General features: G+C 44.8%; 1 pseudogene across 1 annotated transcript in view; it reads right to left on the reverse strand.

The window, feature by feature from the left end:
* Positions 1–1,236: 1,236 nt before the first annotated feature.
* Positions 1,237–15,846, reverse strand: part of LOC311109294 (catenin delta-2-like) — a 235,212-nt pseudogene continuing 220,602 nt past the window's right edge. Inside the window, exons 14-15 of the transcript in view lie at positions 1,520–1,646; positions 1,237–1,244 (exon numbers count right to left, since the gene is read on the reverse strand). The product of the transcript in view is annotated as a catenin delta-2-like (transcript). The remainder of the gene's footprint in view (positions 1,245–1,519; positions 1,647–15,846) is intronic.

Raw genomic sequence — 15,846 nt, forward strand, 5'->3', positions numbered from 1 at the left:
AGGTGTGGAAAGTAGGGAGATGAGGGATAGAGGAAAGTAGGAGGAGAAGAGATGTGGAAAGTAGGAGGAGAAGAGGTGTGGAAAGTAGGGAGATGAGGGATAGAGGAAAGTAGGAGGAGAAGAGGTGTGGAAAGGAGGGAGATGAGGGATAGAGGAAAGTAGGAGGAGAAGGGGTGTGGAAAGTAGGAGGAGAAGAGGTGTGGAAAGTAGGGAGATGAGGGATAGAGGAAAGTAGGAGGAGAAGAGGTGTGGAAAGGAGGGAGATGAGGGATAGAGGAAAGTAGGAGAAGAAGAGGTGTGGAAAGGAGGGAGATGAGGGATAGGGGAAAGTAGGAGGAGAAGAGGTGTGGAAAGGAGGGAGATGAGGGATAGAGGAAAGTAGGAGGAGAAGAGGTGTGGAAAGGAGGGAGATGAGGGATAGAGGAAAGTAGGAGGAGAAGAGGTATGGAAAGGAGGGAGATGAGGGATAGAGGAAAGTAGGAGGAGAAGAGGTGTGGAAAGTAGGAGGAGAAGAGGTGTGGAAAGTAGGAGGAGAAGAGGTGTGGAAAGGAGGGAGATGAGGGATAGAGGAAAGGAGAGAGCAGGGTCTCTATATCCCTATAAGCTGCTGATTCTCAATGTCAATATTCAAAGTTAGACTCATCTTCTCCTCTTACAACTTATGTCATCATGTCTAACTTCACTCCTCAGGGAACTGCTATCACTACTATACCACATTCTCACTTACTGTATGCCATTATAATACCGGCTCAGTTCTTAGTAGGTGCAGAGCAATGAAGTGGTAAGAAATAGTGATGTTTTTTTTTCAATGACTTTGAGATGGAATAGCTATTGCACACGCACACACACACACACACACACACACACACACACACACACACACACACACACACACACACACACACACACACACACACACACACACACCATTAAGCATGGAAGCTAGTTGTTCTGAAGCTAAGGCCAGGGCCAGTTAAAGAGTCCCCTAAGCCAGGGGGAGAAAATCACTTTTATGCCTCATCACCAGGCTAAATCCACTGTGGAGGAAGCACAGCCACAGGCAGGCTAGCCTGGTGCTATTGGCTAATGCTAACCATGCAAAGTCTGAAAGCCCATAGGCAGGCTGGCGCTGATGCCAATGGCTAATGCTAACCATGCAAAGTCTGAAAGCCCATAGGCAGGCTGGCGCTGATACTAATGGGTAATTCTAATGTACTCCTCCTATAGCTCTCTGGCTCATTGGCCTGTTTAAGGGAGAGGAATTTGGAGGCAAGAGTTTATCAGGGTGACAGAGAGGACAGCTTACACACACACACACACCAGAGGAGGCTGGTGGGGGGAGCTTTAGGAGGACAGGCTCATTGTAATGGCTGGAAGGGAATGAATAGAACTGAGTCAAATGTGGTTTCCATGTGTTTGATACAGTTCCATTTATTCCATTCCAGCAATTACAATGAACCTGTCCTCCTATAGCTCCTCCCACCAGCCTTCTCTGACACGCATACACACAAACACTGACCTGAGCGGTTGTTGGGTGAAGTTCGTACGGGGGACACAGATGGGGTGCGAGAGGAGGAGTAGGGTCTCTGTCTGTCTCTCTCTATCGTAGAGGCAGAACCAACAAAGTGATACTGAGAGTATCCATCCTGTAGGAGAGCGAGAGAGAGAGAGAGAGAGAAAGAGAGAGAGAGAGAGAGAGAGAGAGAGAGAGAGAGAGAGAGAGAGAGAGAGAGAGAGAGAGAGAGAGAGAGAGAGAGAGAGTTAATGAGTGAGGGAGCGAGAGAGAGAGAGAGAGAGAGAGAGAGAGAGAGAGAGAGAGAGAGAGAGAGAGAGAGAGTGAGTGAATGAGTGAGGGAGAGAGAGCGAGAGAGAGAGAGATAGAGAGAGTGAGTGAGGGAGAGAGAGAGAGAGAGAGAGATAGAGAGAAAAAGAGAGGGAGAGAGAAATGTGTTAGAATCGCCCTTTAAAGTACACACATTGAAAAATCCATCCTACACAACATACACAGACAGATATGTTAAAATGTCTTCAAAATGAATCACACACATGGGCCTCCCGAGTGGCTCAGCAGTCTTTTTATTGTTTTATTTATTTTATTTAACCTTTATTTAACCAGACAAGTTCTCATTTACAACTGCGACCTGGCCAAGATAAAGCAAAGCAGTGCGATAAAAACAACAATACAGAGTTACATATGGGATAAACAAAACATAAAGTCAAAAATACAACAGAAAATATATATATACTGTGTGCAAATGTAGCAGGTTATGGAGGTAAGGTAATAAATAGGCCATAGTGCAAAATAATGACAATTTAGTATTAACACTGGAATAATAGATGTGCCAGGTCGATGAAGACGGCTACACAGTACTGTCTATTATCGATCGCAGTTATAATATTATTTAGGACCTTGAGCGTGGCTGAGGTGCACCCATGACCAGCTCGTAAACCGGATTGCATAGCGGAGAAGGTACGGTGGGATTCGAAATGGTCGGTGATCGGTTTGTTAACTTGGCTTTCAAAAACTTTCGAAAGGCAGGGCAGGATGGATATAGGTCTGTAACAGTTTGGATCTAGAGTGTCACCCCCTTTGAAGAGGGGGATGACCGTGGCAGCTTTCCAATCACTGGGGATCTCAGACGTTACGAAAGAGAGGTTGAACAGGCTAGTAATAGGGGTTGCGACAATTTCGGCGGCTAATTTTAGAAAGAAAGGGTCCAGATTCTCTAGCCCAGATGATTTGTAGGGGTCCAGATTTTGCAGCTCTTTCAGAACATCAGCTGTCTGAATTTGTGTGAAGGAGAAGCGGGGGGGGGGGGGGGGGGGGGCATGGGCAAGTTGCAGCGGAGGGTGCAGAGCTGGTGGCCGGAGTAGTGGTAGCCAGGTGGAAAGCATGGCCAGCCATAGCAAAATGCTTGTTGAAATTCTCGATTATTGTAGATTTATCGGTGGTTTCCTAGCCTCAGTGCAGTGGGCAGCTGGGAGGAGGTGCTCTTATTCTCCATGGACTTTAAAGTGTCCCAAAACTTTTTGGAGTTAGTGCTACAGGATGCAAATGTCTGTTTGAAAAAGCTAGCCTTTGCTTTCCTAACTGCTTGTGTATATTGGTTCCTAACTTCCCTGAAAAGTTGCATATCGCAGGGGCTATTCGATGCTAATGCAGTACGCCACAGGATGTTTTTGTGCTGGTCAAGGGCAGTCAAGTCTGAGGAGAACCAGGGGCTATATCTGTTCTTAGTTCTGATTTTTTTTAATGGGGCATGCTTATTTAAGATTGAGAGGAAAGCACTTTTAAGGAACAACCAGGCATCCTCTACTGACGGAATGAGATCGATATCCATCCAGGATACCTGGGCCAGGTCAATTAGGAAGGCCTACTCGCTAAAGTGTTTTAGGGAGCGTTTGACAGTGATGAGGGGTGGTCTAAGGCCACAGACACGGGTTCAATCCCAGGCTGTGTCACAGCCGGCCGTGACCGGAAGACCCATGAGGCGGCGCACAGTTGGCACAGCGTCGTCCGGGTTAGGGGAGGGTTTGGCCGGCTGGGATTTCCTTGTCCCATCGTGCTCTAGCGACTCCTTGTGGCGGCCGGGTGCCTGCAAGCTGACTTCGGTCACCAGCTGGACGGTGTTTCCTCCGACACATTGGTGCGGCTGGCTTCCGGGTTAAGCGAGCAGTGTGTCAAGAAGCAGTGTGGCTTGGCAGGGTTGTATTTCGGAGGACGCATGGCTCTAGACCTTCACCTCTCCCAAGTCCGTAGGGTAGGTGCAGCGATGGGACAAGACTGTAACTACCAATTGGATATCACCATTTTTTTTTTGAAAAAGGGGTAAAAGTACAAATAAATAAATTAAAATAAATTAAAATGAATCACACTCCACAGTGATCCCTGTTAGGTGATTCACCAGATGACTATAAAACCACCGTGATCCCTGTTAGGTGATTCACCAGATGACTATTTACATTTTAGTCATTTAGCAGACGCTCTTATCCAGAGCGACTTACAGTTAATGAGTGCATACATATTCATACTGGCCCCCCATGGGAAACGAACCCACAACCCTGGCGTTGCAAGCGCCATGCTCTACCAACTGAGCTACAGGACTATAACGCCACAATGATCCCTGTTAGGTCCTTCACCAGATGACTATAACACCACAGTGATCCCTGTTAGGGGCTTCACCAGATGATTGTAACACCACAGCGATCCCTGTTAGGTCCTTCACCAGATGATTGTAACACCACAGCGATCCCTGTTAGGTCCTTCACCAGATGATTGTAACACCACAGTGATCCCTGTTAGGTCCTTCACCAGATGACTATAGCACCACAGTGATCCCTGTTAGGTTCTTCACCAGATGACTATAACACCACAGTGATCCCTGTTAGGTACTTCACCAGATGACTATAACACCACAGTGATCCCTGTTAGGTCCTTCACCAGATGACTATAGCACCACAGTGATCCCTGTTAGGTTCTTCACCAGATGACTATAACACCACAGTGATCCCTGTTAGGTACTTCACCAGATGACTATAGCACCACAGTGATCCCTGTTAGGTTCTTCACCAGATGACTATAGCACCACAGTGATCCCTGTTAGGTCCTTCACCAGATGACTATAACACCACAGTGATCCCTGTTAGGTTCTTCACCAGATGACTATAACACCACAGTGATCCCTGTTAGGTACTTCACCAGATGACTATAGCACCACAGTGATCCCTGTTAGGTTCTTCACCAGATGACTATAGCACCACAGTGATCCCTGTTAGGTTCTTCACCAGATGACTATAGCACCACAGTGATCCCTGTTAGGTTCTTCACCAGATGACTATAGCACCACAGTGATCCCTGTTAGGTCCTTCACCAGATGACTATAACACCACAGTGATCCCTGTTAGGTACTTCACCAGATGACTATAACACCACAGTACAGCAGCTGTTGTTTCAATTTAATGATTGTAGATGGAACAGATAGAAATCTCCAGTTGGGTTCACGCACCAATTAAGTCATCGTCTACACTAACGATGCTTCTCGACATCTACCTTAACCACCCAAAACTCCACTCACATAATTGCTGTTGTATAATTGCTGCGTCGATACGACGGAAAGCTACAACAGGTGCCTACTGAGCTGGAACACAATTAAATAAAGAAGAAAAACAGGATAATTGAAAACAACACTTAAGAAAGCATCAAACATTGGATTCAGCATTAGGACCGGTTATAGAAGAGCCATAACCTTATAGTTAATAATGATGTCATTACACTGTAACTATCACGACTGTTCTGTCACCACTATTTCTCCCTCCTCTGGGAACCCTCCCCTGCCATGATTCACCTTTAACTTTCTCTGCTAACGCACGCATACGTCCTGCCCTGCCGTGACATGCCTGTTTCCTGCAGAGCTCCAGAAGGATCAAAGATTGGATCCTCTCTGATACAGTTCAAAGACGCCCCAATTTCCCTCTCTCCTCTCCTCATATCCCCTCACTCTCATTACCCCCCTCCACACCCTCACTTATCTTACTCTCTCTCCTCTCCCTATCTATCTTCACCTCTCTCTCTCCTTCCACCCCCTCTCGCTCTCTCCCTCCACCCCCCCAGCAAGGAGAGAGTTTGGTTGCCAGGTGACCATTGTGCCTCTTGCATCTAACGACATTGGACAGGTATTTCAAGGCCGCAAGACTGCAAGGTAAGAGTCGATTAACTTAAAGCCTACGCACAAGGTGCGTGCGTGTATGTGTGTGTGATGCGATTAGGCTGAATAAAGGTTACGAAAAATTGGTCCGTCCCTACAGGCCTCACCCACGGCAACTTCTGTCGTTTTACCACACTCATTCCATGTCACGCTTTTTAACATTCAGCCCGTCATGCTTTTTTTCCCCCTACAGTCAAATCCCCTTTATGTTTTCACTGAGACAGCTGTATAACGTGTGTGTGTGTGCATGTCGGTGCATGTGTGCATGCGTGTGTGTGTGTGTGTGTATGTGTGTGTGTAAAACAATAGTTGTGACTCTGTCTCTCAGAAATAGGTCTATTCCACTTCAAACTGGGAATGGGAGAGAAGACAATGGAAAGATAGTGTTTAATGTTAGACATATTCCATATTCATTAGATTAAGGGAATAATATAATAAAACACTCTAATTTCAACTACACTCTTATCTTATGACTTAATTCCTAAAGCCCAATAATGTAGGGCTAAAGTACGAGGCAGTGAATATTTGAAAGGAATCTAAGGAAACTTTTCCCATTCAGTAGAATGTTAAGGATATTTTTAAATGAAAACTACTTCACACACATGCTCACTAGCCAGCAAGAAGGCATACACACGCACGCACATTTTCTATCTCTCACACATGATTACACCTCAGACACCTCCTCTCCCTGCACTTACCTCCCCACCCCAATCAACATCTCCAGATATAGCATACATCCAACACATCTGTCATACCATCTTTCCCCACTGACATTCTCTGCTTTCAGACTATAGTTAGACTGGAAACCATGCAGAGGTACGCACACAGGCCTCACACATGCTATAAATCCAACACACGCGGGACATATGCACACAGCATGTGGGTGACCTTCACATGTTACGCATGATCAGTAACCTTGCCTGACACCTGATTTGTGTTAGCTGTCAGAAAATCAAATGACATTTTATTTGTCACATGCTTCGTAAACAACAGGTGTCGACTAACAGTGAAATGCTTACAGTACTTACGGGTCTTTCCCAACAATGCAGAGAGAAACATTTGGAAAAAATAGAAAAATAATAACACAAGGAATTAAAAGAACAATTAGTAACAATAACTTGGCTATATATAGATGGTACCAGTACCGAGTCGATGTGCATGTGTGCGAGGAAATTGAGGTAGATATGTACATATAGGTAGAGATAAAGTGACTAGGCAACAGGATAGATAATAGACAGCAGCAGTGTAAATGATGAGTCAAAAGGGTCAATGCAGATAGTCCAGGTAGCTATTTGACTAACTATTTAACTACCTATTTAGCAGTCTTAATGCTTGGGGGTAGAATATGTTCAGGGTCCTGTTGGTTCTAGGCTTGGTGCATTGGTACCGCTTGACATGCGGTAGCAAAGAGAACAGTCTATGACTTGGGTGGCTGGAGTCTTTTAAAATGTTTAGGGCATTCCTCTGACAACGCCTGGTATAGCGGTCCTGGACAGCAGGGAGCTCAGCCCCAGTGATGTACTGGGCCGTACGCACTACCCTCTGTAGCGCCTTGTGGTCAGATGCCAAGCAGTTGCCATACCAAGCGGTGATGCAGCCAGTCAAGATGCTCTAAATGGTGCAGCTGTATAACTTTTTGAGGATCTGAGGGGCCATGCCAAATCTTTTCAGCCTCCTGAGGGGGAAGAGGCTTTGTTGTGCCTTCTTCACAACTATGTTGGTGTGTGTGGACCATGATAATTCCTTACTGATGTGGACACCGAGGAACTTGAAGCTCTCAACCCGCACCACTACAGCCCCGTCGAGCCTCCTTTGTCAAGCCTCTACTTTTACTGATGCACGGCTGTAAGGGCATTTCGTTTGGCGATTTTGGGTCTTTTGAGCATCATGCAATACTGTTTAAATGTCAGCCACCAGTGCTGGCCATAACCCTGTATAGGCCAACAAAGCACTGCCACACTTTCTTTACTGATCTATCTGAACTATTGTCTATTGTCCTTCAGAACTATCATAAAATCATTGTGTTGGGCGATTTTAATATTCATGTTGACAAAGAGACTGACTCCAAGGCCATTGAATTTATGGACTTCATCCAACATGTTACTGGGCCCATACATAACTGCTTTCTATTGACATATCCTCTATTGTTGATGTTGCTTTATCTGATCACCACTGTGTGTTTGTTACTACCTTGTTGCCCATAGCACAGGGTAATACTGAATGCATTATTAACTTCTGAAGTTGCTACATATTTTATTGAGTGCATGAACAATACTCCACCACCTATTCTGCCTTCCACTTGTGATGATTTAGTTGATAACTTTAATAGCAAATTAAGGGCAACCATTGATGCCATAGCTCCAGTAAAGTTGAAAAAGGCCACATCCAAACGGAGAGCCCCTTGGATGAGTGAGGAAACTAATCAATTAAAGAGAAATTACAGAAAGGCAGAGCATAAGTGGAGAAAGTCAATGTTGCGGGTCCATTATGATATTCTCAGAGAGCAAGTTGGCATATATAACAAGGAAATTAGAAATCCCAGACGTGCTCATCTTTCGAATTTGATCACTATTAATCAGAATAATTTGGGTGGGCTCTTCTCGACCATTGACGGCCTGATAAATCCTACCCCAGCAAACCTACAGAGCATTCGGAAAGTAGTCAGACCCCTTCCCTTTTTCCACATTTTGTTACATTACAGCCTTATTCTAAAATGGATCTACACACAATACCCCATAATGACAAACCGAAAACAGGTTTTTAGATTTTTTTGCAAATGTATCAAAAATAAAAAACAGAAATACCTTATTTACATAAGTATTGAGACCCTTTGCTATGAGACTCGAAATTGAGCTCAGGTGCATCCTGTTTCCATTGATCATCCTCGAGATGTTTCTACAACTTGATTGGAGTCCACCTGTGGTAAATTCAATTGATTGGACATGATTTAGAAAGGCATACACCTGTCTATATAAGGTCCCACAGTTGACAGTGCATGTCAGAGCAAAAACATGAGATCAAAGGAATTGTCCGTAGAGCTCCGAGACAGGATTGTGTCGAGGCACAGATCTGAGAAAGTGTACCAAAACATTTCTGCAGCATTGAAGGTCCCCAAGAACATAGTGGTCTCCATCATTCTTGAATGGAAGAAGGTTGGAATCAACAAGACTCTTCCTAGAGCTGGTCGCCCGGCCAAACTGAGCAATCGGGGTAGAAGGGCCTTGGTCAGGGAGGTGACCAAGAACCCGATTGTCACTCTGACAGAGCTCCAGAGTTCCTCTGTGGAGATGGGAGAACCTTCCAGAAGGACAACCATCTCCGCAGCACTCCACCAATCAGGCCTTTATGGTAGAGTGGCCAGACAGAAGCCACTCCTCAGTAAAAGGCACATGACAGCCCACTTGGAGTTTGCCAAAAGGCACCTAAAGGACTCTCAGACCATGAGAAACAATATTCTCTGGTTTGATTAAACTAAGATTGAACTCTTTGGCCTGAATGCCAAGCGTCACGTCTGGAGGAAACCTGACACCATCCCTACGCTGAAGCATGGTGGTGGCACCATCATGCTGTGGGGATGTTTTTCAGCGTCAGGGACTGGGAGACTAGTCAGGATCGAGGGAAAGACGAACGGAGCAAAGTACAGAGAGATCCTTGATGAAAACCTGCTCCAGAGCGCTCAGGACCTCAGACTGGGTCGAAGGTTCACCTTCCAACAGGACAACAACCCTTAACACACAGTCAAGACAACGCAGGAGTGGCTTCGGGACAAGTCTCTGAATGTCCTTGAGTGGCCCAGCCAGAGCCCGAAATTGAACCTGATCGCACATCTCTGGAGAGACCTGAAAATAGCTGTGCAGTGACGCTCCCCATCCAACCTGACAGAGCTTGAGAGGATCTGCAGAGAAGAATGGGAGAAACTCCCCAAAAACAGGTGTGCCAAGCTTTTAGCGTCATACCCAAGAAGACTCAAGGCTGTAATCGCTGTCAAAGGTGCTTCAACAAAGTACTGAGTAAAGGGTCTGAATAATTATGTAAATGTAATATTTCAGATTTATATTTTTTATAATTTTTCAAAAATGTGTAAAAACCAGTTTTTGCTTTGTCATTATGGGGTATTGATGAGAAAAACAAAACAATTTAATCCTTTTTAGAATAAAGCTGTAACGTAACAAAATGTGGAAAAAGTGAAGGGGTCTGAATACCTTCCGAATGCACTGTATGTGAATTTTCCCTTTGCAGCGTTATCAGAAAGCTTTTTAGTTGTTCAGTTTGTGTCATTCTTTAGTTTTTTTGTCTTATGTTTGTTGTGTAGTAAATATTTCAGCTTTTATTTTCATTGTGTTTTATTTGTTTTTTTCCTGTAAAGCACATTGCGTTGCATTCCATGTCTGAAATGTGCTGTATAAATAAAGCTTGATTTCATTTGACGCTGAGGTAGAGGTTGTTATCCTGGCACCACACTGTCAGGTCACTGACCTCCTCCTTATACGCTGTCTCATTGTCGTTGGTGATCAGGCCAACCACCATCGTGGCGTCAGCAAACTTAATGATGGTGTTGGAGTTGAGCGCAGCCACATAGTCGTGGCTGAACAGGGAGTACAGGAGGGGACTAAGCATGCACCCCTGAGGGGCCCCCGTGTTGAGGGTCAGTGTGGAGGATGTGTTTTTGCCTACCCTCACCACCTGGGGGTGGCCCATCAGGGAGTTCAGTTGTAGAGGGAGGAGTTCAGTCCCAGGGTCCTGTGCTTAGTGATGACCTTGGAGGGCACTATAGTGTTGAAGGCTGAGCTATAGTCAATGAACAGCATTGATTTTAGTCGTTTAGCAGACACTCTTATCCAGAGCAACTTACAGTTAGTGAGTGCATACATTTTTCATACTGGCCCCCCATGGGAATCGAACCCACAACCCTGGCGTTGCAAGCGCCATGCTGTACCAACTGAGCTACAGGAGGCGTCATGTGAGACACAGAAAAGTGTTTGGGGTTGTAGTATAAGCATATGGCCATACTCACCCCTGAAGAGACAACACACTGAACAAAAATATAAACGCAACATTTAAAGTGTTGGTCCCATGTTTCATGAGCTGAAATAAAATATCCCTGGAATTTTCCATATGCACAAAAATATTTTTTCTTTCAAATGTTGTGCACAATTTTTTTTACATTCCTGTTAGTGAGCATTTCTCCTTTGCCAAGATAATCCATCCACTTGACAGGTGTGGCATATCAAGAAGCTGATTAAACAGCATAACCATTACACAGGTGCACCTTGTGCTGGGGACAATAAAAGGTCACTCTAAAATGTGCAGTTTTGTCACACAACACAATGCCACAGATGTCTCAAGTTTTGAGGGAGCGTGCAATTGACATGCTGACTGCAAGAATGTCCACCAGAGCTGTTGCCAGAGAATGTAATGTTGATTTCTCTACCATAAGCCGCCTCCAACGTTGTTTTAGAGAATTTGGCAGCACATCCAACCGGCCTCAAAACCACAGATCACGTGTAACCACGCCAGCCCAGGACCTCCACATTCGGCTTCTTCACCTGCGGAATCATCTGAGACCAGCCACCTGATGAAACTGTAGGTTTGCACAACCGAAGAATTTCTGCACAAACAGTCAGAAACCGTCTCAGGGAAGTTCATCTGCGTGCTCGTCGTCCTCACCAGGGTCTTGACCTGACTGCAGTTTGGCATCGTAACTGATTTCAGTGGGCAAATGCTCACCTTCGATGGTCACTGGCACGCTAGAGAAGTGTGCTCCTCACGGATGAATCCAGATTTCAACTATACCGGGCAGATGGCAGATGGCGTAGTGTGGGCGAGCGGTTTGCTGATGTCAACGTTGTAAACAGAGTACCCCATGGTGGCGGTGGGGTTATGGTATGCGCAGGCATAAGCTACGGACAAAGAACACAATTGCATTTTATCAATGGCAATTTCAATGCACAGAGATACCGTGACGTGATCCTGAGGCCAATTGTTGTGCCATTCATTCGCCGCCATCACCTCATGTGTCAGTATGATAATGCACGGCCTCATGTCACAACATTCCACAGGCCACAATCAACAGCCTGATCAACTCTATGTGAAGGAGATGTGTCGCGCAGATACTGACTGATCCACGCCCCTACCTTAAAAAAATAAAAAATAAAAATAAAAATAGGTATCTGTGACCAACAGATGCATATCTGTATTCCCAGTCATGTGACATTCTCATATAGGTGTTCCTCTTGTCTTGGTGGGAGAAGGCAGTGTGAAATGCAATAGAGATTGCATCATCTGTGGATTTGCTGGGGCGGTATGCAAATTGGAGTGGGTCCAGGGTGTCTGGCATGATGGTGTTGATGTGAGCCATGTTCAGCCTTATAAAGAATTTCATGGCTACAGATGTGAGTGCTATGTGGCGATTGTCATTTAGACAGGTTACCCTGGCATTCATGGGCACAGGGACTATGGTAGTCTGCTTGAAACATGTAGGTATCACAGACTGTGTCAGGGAGAGGTTGAAAATGTCAGTTATGACACTTGCCAGCTGGTCAGCGCATACTCCGAGTACGCATCCTGGTAATCCGTCTGACCCCAGACCTCACAACCATAAAGGGCAATGGGTTCTATAACTGATTAAAGTATTTTTAGCCAGATCCTAATTGGTATGTCGAATTTTATGTTCCTTTTGATGGCATAGAAGGCCCTTCTTGCCTTGTCTCTCAGATCGTTCACAGCTTTCTCTCTCTCTCTCTCTCTCTCTCTCTCGCTCTCTTTCTGTCTCTCTATGTCTCTCTTTCTCTCTCTCTCTCTCTCTCTCTCTCTCTCTCTCTCTCTTTCTTTCTCTCTCTCTCTCTCTCTCTCTCTCTCTCTCTCTCTCTCTCTCTCTCTCTCATCTCTCTCTCTCTCTCTCTCTCTCTCTCTCTCTCTCTCTCTCTCTCTCTCTCTCTCTCTCTCTCTCTCTCTCTCTCTCTCTCTCTCTCTCTCTCTCTCTCTCTCTCTCTCTCTCTCTCTCTCTCTCTCTCTCTCTCTCTCTCTCTCTCTCAATTCAATTCAAATTTAAGGAATTTATTGGCATGGGAAACCTATGTTAACATTGCCAAAGCAAGTGAAGTAGATAGTAAACAAAAGTGAAATAAATATTAACAGTAAACATTACACTCAGAAGTTCCAAACGAATAAAGACATTTCAAATGTCATATTATGTATATATACAGTGTTGTAACAATGTGGAAATGGTTAAAGTACAAATGGGAAAATAAATAAACATAAATATGGGTTGTATTCACAATGGTGTTTGTTCTTCACTGTTTGCCCTTTTCTTGTGGCAACAGGTCACACATCTTTCTGCTGTGATGGCACACTGTGGTATTTCACCCAGTAGGTAAGGGAGTTGATAAAAATTGGGTTTGTTTTCAAATTCTTTGTGGATCTATGTAACCTGAGGGAAATATGTGTCTCTAATATGGTCATACATTTGCAGGAGGTTAGGAAGTGCAGCTCAGTTTCCATCTCATTTTGTGGGCAGTGTGCACATAGCCTGTCTTCTCTTGAGAGCCAGGTCTGCCTATGGCGACCTTTCTCAATAGCAAGGCCATGCTCACTGAGTCTGTACATAGTCAAAGCTTTCCTTAAGTTTAGGTCAGTCACAGTGGTCAGGTATTCTGCCACTATGTACTCTCTGTTTAGGGCCAAATAACATTCTAGTTTGCTCTGTTTCTTTGTTAATTATTTCCAATGTGTCAAGTAATTCTCTTTTTGTTTTCTCATGATTTGGTTGGGTCTAATTGTGTTGTCGTCCTGGGGCTCTGTTTGTGTTTGTGAACAGAGCCCCAGGACCAGCTTGCTTAGGGGACTCTTCTCCAAGTTCATCTCTCTGTAGGTGATGGCTTTGTTATGGAAGGTTTGGGAATCGCTTCCTTTTAAGTGGTTATAGAATTTAACGGCTCTTTTCTGGATTTTGATCATTAGCGGGTATTGGCCTAATTCTGCTCTGCATGCATTATTTGGTGTTTTTCGTTGTACACAGAGCATATTTTTGCAGAATTCTGCATGCAGAGTCTCAATTTGGTGTTTGTCCCATTTTGTGAATTCTTGGTTGGTGAGCGGACCCCAGACCTCACAACCATAAAGGGCAATGGGTTCTATAACTGATTCAAGTATTTTTTGCCAGATCCTAATTGATGTCGAATTTTTTGTTCCTTTTGATGGCATAGAAGACCCTTCTTGCCTTGTCTCTCAGATCGTTCACAGCTTTGTGGAAGTTACCTGTGGCGCTGATGTTTAGGCCGAGGTATGTATAGTTTTTTGTGTTTTCTAGGGCAACGGTGTCTAGATGGAATTTGTATTTGTGGTCCTGGCAACTAGACCTTTTTTGGAACACCAATCTTACTGAGATTTACTGTCAGGGCCCAGCTCTGACAGAATCTGTGCGGAAGATCTATGTGCTGCTGTAGGCCATCTTTGATTGGGGACAGAAGCACCAGATCATCAGAAAACAGTAGACATTTGACTTCAGAGTCTAGTAGGGTGAGGCCGGGTGTTGCAGACTGTTCTATTGCCCTCGCCAATTCGTTGATATATATGTTGAAGAGGGTGGGGCTTAAGCTGCATCCCTGTCTCACCCCACGGCCCTGTGGAAATAAATGTGTGTGTTTTTTGCCCATTTTAACCACACACTTGTTGTTTGTGTACATGGATTTTCTCTCTCTCGCTCGCTCTCTCTCTTCTGCCTCTCTCTCTGCCTCTCTCTCTGCCTCTCTCTCTCTGCTCTCTCTCTCTCTGCCTCTCTCTCTCTCTGCCTCTCTCTCTCTCTGCCTCTCTCTCTATGCCTCTGCCTCTGCCACTGGCAGTTCTTAGTGTCAGCATCAGGACAGACAAAGAAGACACGGCCGACTGTCTGTGTGTGTTGGATTGAACAACCCTGGAAGGTACTGAGAGAAAGAGAGAAGAGAGAGAGAGAGAGGAGAGAGAGAGAGAGAGAGAGAGAGAGAGAGAGAGAGAGAGAGAGAGAGAGAGGAAGAGGGGGAGAGAGAGAGAGAGAGCAGACATATAGAGAAAGCAGTGGGTAGAGAAAGTTATAGTAAATAGAGGGAGACAAGTCCAGGAGGTACTTGTGATCAGCAGATCTTTGTGATCAGCAGAATTACCTCTCTGTGACGTCAACACATCCAGTCTGTTTATCCAGCCCCTTAAGGTACAGTGTCAGTCATGGCATCCAGAGCTTCGTATATGAGTTTGTGGTTACATTCCCCCAGTCCTACCCTCAACTAACCATACCAAGTGGCAGGGTCAAGCTGTTAAATTCACACATTCTGCCTTTCAATGATAGCAAATATACAGATACAGAACCCTACCGATCATAACATAACATGTTGATAAAAGTCTACATTGATCTCATCAGCATCTGTTCTATTTTAATTTGTTTATTTGGCTCCCGATCCATGCTCATGTTCTCTAGCCCCAAGGCAAACCCTGTCTGCATATTCTGTAGGAAGTGATTAACAGTTGTCAGTGGAAACTCCAACACACACTCACACATGCACGCACACACACACACATGCTCATACACGCACACGCACGCATGCACTCACGCACACACAGACAGGCAGACACACACACATGCACTGTGTGAGGAGACTGTGTGTGTGAATGTTCTCATTACCCCAGACTTCAAAGCAAACAGCTTTCTGAGATGGCAGTTCAAACCACCTCATTATTGACCTAATCCTATATTCTCCTCTCTTCTCACACAAACATAATACAGAACACACACTCTAATAGTACTAGTAGTATTACACCACACACACTACTAATACCATAAACATATTGCCACACAGACTCACATACTCTTTCAAGGTCTCCTCAACTTCTCTCTAAGTGCTGTGACTGGCATAGTTTAAGGCTTTTCTGATCAATGTTTGATATATAAGGGAGATCCTAACGTGTACAAGAGACTTACAGACAGACTGTGTCATTCTTCTAGTACCAATAACTAAAAACCCAAATGTCCTTTCAAATATGTTTTATTGAATCAAATTCTTCACCCTCATTTCTCGCTACTTAGTATGAGGTAGACTCCTGTATTCACCTCAATTAGTGAACTTTATTCAGGATTCCTCCGTTGTAATTTGGGAAGGGATTTGATTGTACC

The sequence above is a fragment of the Coregonus lavaretus genome (assembly GCF_964263955.1).
Source record: "Coregonus lavaretus genome assembly, chromosome: 34".
Classification (NCBI taxonomy): Eukaryota; Metazoa; Chordata; class Actinopteri; order Salmoniformes; family Salmonidae; genus Coregonus; species Coregonus lavaretus.